The sequence below is a fragment of the Lygodium microphyllum genome, chromosome 4 (genome assembly GCF_053477565.2).
Source record: "Lygodium microphyllum isolate KBCC chromosome 4, Lygodium_microphyllum_v1.1.10, whole genome shotgun sequence".
Lineage (NCBI taxonomy): Eukaryota > Viridiplantae > Streptophyta > Polypodiopsida > Schizaeales > Lygodiaceae > Lygodium > Lygodium microphyllum.
Window position 1 is genome coordinate 135,418,012 of NC_141138.1, and position 3,646 is coordinate 135,421,657.

The following is a 3,646-nucleotide window of genomic DNA, read 5'->3' on the forward strand; positions in this document are numbered from 1 at the left end:
TTTTTCTCGAAAGTCGTAGTAGTTTTCTTTTTTTTAAGAAGACCTCAATGAGGTTCTGCCATATTTTAGTGTGCTGTATTTTATCAGCATAAAAGTATATACTAGCGTTTTGTGTGCGCAAAGTGCATGCAAACCATCAACAAGCAACTCTTCCTTGACAATCCATTTATTTTCTTTCTCTCTCCTCTTTTCTGTCTTTGTTTTTATTTTTTTCCTTCTCTCTCTCTTTCTCTCTCCCTCTCTCCTTCCAATTCCTTGTCTAAAAATTTTATATCTTTCTCTTTTCACCTTTTATTTTAGTTATATTTTCTCTCATCTCCTTCTTGCTCTTTCTCTTCTCCCCCCTCTCTCCTCTCTTTTCTTTCTCTCTCCCTCTCCTCTTTTTTTTTTTCTTCTTCTCCTTCTCTTCATTCTCTCTTTAATTTTTTTCTTCTCTCTCTTTTAAATTTTATATTTCATCTCTATAATTCTCTCTCATTGTGTTCATATTCTCTCTCTTTCCTTTTCTTGTCTCCCCACTTTTTTTCTTTTCTCTCTCTCTCTCTCTCTCTCTTTCTTCTCCCTCTCTCTCCTCTCTTTTCTTTCTCTCTCTCCTCTTTTCTTTTTTAATTATCTTTCTCTCTCACTTTTAATTTTTCTTTCCTCTCTTTATAATTCTCTCTTTTGTGACCTTTATGCACAAGCTTTGGAGCCTACTGCGACACAGATACTCCCGCCTCGCACTGGAATCATCCAAACAATTTGCATCGCAAGGGGACACTGAATGCTGGTACGCCCGTACTCAAGCCTGCTGCAGCTACATGGGCTACACATGGACCACCTCCCACCCCTACAATATAGTCTGGACTACCCACACCTGAAGATTAGCTGGGAGGAGTTGAACCGCATCATCAGAGCAGATATTATTCAACTACACACAGCTAGGACATGGGTGTTACCAGCCGAAGATCTGGGGAAGAAGATGGCCTTCTACTAAGAGCACCTCCTATGCCTCACACCTAACGACTTCATTATACACCCAAGATACATGGATGTACACCTATCCCATGGGGTCCGAAGTGCCATCGAACAACTCCGTACATCATCACACCAGCTACGAATCGAGACAGGCAGATACGGAGTAGACTCTCTCCCACTAGAGGATAGGATCTGCCAACTCTGCTAGCTAGAGCCAAAGACAGAAGAACATTACATATGTAGATGCCCAATGTACTACGAGATCAGAGGCCGCTTCCACTATCTCTTCAAGGAGGGATTCAGACCACTCTCCCAAACACTAGACTTCCTCGACCAGAAATGCCTCAGGCTCTTCCTCTTGGAGCTACATCGACATAGGGACCACCTTCTATGGGTCCGGGACCAAACAATCAGAAACACGCAGCAACGCACCCTTCAAGAGTTCTACAGACCCTCGGCCACCCCCTCTACAATGAGGACTACAGCCAACCGACCAGTGGCCCCACCCCGAGGAGTCACCTTGGATAGAGCTACAGAGAGAGGTAGAGCTCACCACCCACACCCAGCAGGCCCATGCCTCTGCAAGAGACATCACCTACAGATGCAACGGATACTACAGCGCCACCGGGGAACCACACCCCCTGCCGCTTCAACCTCTCCATGCTAGACATGCCCATGCAGGACATCTTAAGATGACCACGCTCCATGAGCAGTTCCACACTGCACTTGAAGTGCATCTAGATTGTATCGAGTCTATATACCATTTTGTACCTACTCACCTAGTTCACCATAACACTAAATAGTAGCTTTACTGGGACTTGGAAAACTTCCCAGACATTTTGTATGTAACCTTTTGGTCTCATAGGCCAACTTGGCCTTTTGTAGACATTAATATAACTTTCTTTCTTTCTTTCTCTCTCTTCCCCCTCTCTCTACCTTATATTTTAGTTTATTTTCTCTCATCTCCTTGCTCTCTCTCTCTCTCTCTCTCTCTCTCTCTCTCTCTCTCTCTCTCTCTCTCTCTCTCTCTCTCTCCTGCCTCTCTCACTTCATTCTCTCTTTATATTTTTTTTCTTTTCTCTTTCTCTCCTATAAATTTGATCTTTCCTCTCTCTATAATTCTCTCTCTTTTTCTCAGTCTCTCTCTCCTTTTCTTCTCTCCTCACTTCTCTCTCTCTCTCTCTCTCTCTCTCTCTCTCTCTCTCTCTCTCTCTCTCTCTCTCTCGCCTCTCGCTTCATTCTCTCTTATATATTTTTTCTTTTCTCTTTCTCTCCTATAAATTTGATCTTTTCTCTCTCTATAGTTCTCTCTCTCTTTTTCTCTGTCTCTCTCTCCTTTTCTTCTCTCCTCACTTTTCTTCTCTCTTTCTCTCTCTCCTCTCTTTTCCTTCTCTCTCCTCTTTTTTCATTTTTTATTCTCTCTCTCTCTCTCTCTCTCTCTCTCTCTCTCTCCATTGAGCGGAGAAGTTCCAAAAATGGCTTCTACAAGCGTATCATGGCAAAGCCATGCTCTATTAGTTTAAGCTTATAGGAAGGGCTTTTGCTTTACCTTGGTGGGTACACAATAAGAAAGGGATTGGATCATCACATTTGTAGTGAGATTCCAAGATAACCTTGTTTACCTTGACTAGCTTAGTGAAGAGGTTGGAGTACTATTTGCAACACTTGATACATCCCATGTGCACCGAATCATCTAGTGAAGATGGAAAAAAAGGCCTGCATTTTATGGGATAGAAGAAAAGTGATCTCTTAGTTCAAAAAGGTCTTTGATGCACATGGTATTAGGATCTACATTGAGGTTAGATTAAGCCATTTTCCTAACTCATGCTATCTTTGCAACAAAACAGGCCATTATGCTCATGATTGCAAGCAAAAGCAGAGTGAAAAAGAGGATGCAACAAGTGAAAGTTTCCTAGAGTGAGGCACATCCACCAACTCAAGTCAAAGCCCCATAGGAAGGGCCATCAAAGCAATTGGAAAAAAACCCAAAGAAATGGCAAGGAGAACTAACCTGCAATCAGAGATAGGCTTCCCTTGCTGGATAGAAACACATAAGGTCCCTTGGCCGAAGAGAACGTGGGGCTCCTTGAAATGTATGGTGAGCCATATAATGGGTAGCTTCACAAAGAAACTAAACCTCATATCTTGGAACATAAGAAGCTTATGTTCAAACAAAAGAAAAGCGACATGCAAAGATATGGAGGTTAAGAAAACTAGGCAATCCTTGCATTGTAGGAAGTCACGATAGTAGAGGAAGATATTCGGAATGGGGTTTCTCCTAGCTATTATTGTTTTTTGGGAGCATGCATCTTGAGTCAGGAATAGCATGTATATGTCTCTCTTCAACTAAGCTAAGAATGCTCTCTTCTTCCATCATATGAGGTATTTGATGTGCTTGCCTGTGGGTGGTGGATCTCAATGGTCTGGTGATCTTTGCCTTGTAGATATCATTTGTCTCTTAGGAAAAGAAGTACGTAGGGTGTCGACATGCTACATGTTGGCTTTGTAGATCAATAACCTAGAGATCCATAGTGAAAGAAAGATAAGCATGATCTACTACCACTTCAAGGAGAGATGGTGAGATTGAGAGGTCCTAAATATAGAGGGTATAAGCATTGGTGGAGAAAGTACATAATCTACCATGCTTGTTCCATGCTCTAGCTACCTTGATTCTTGGTATGTGCTCCTT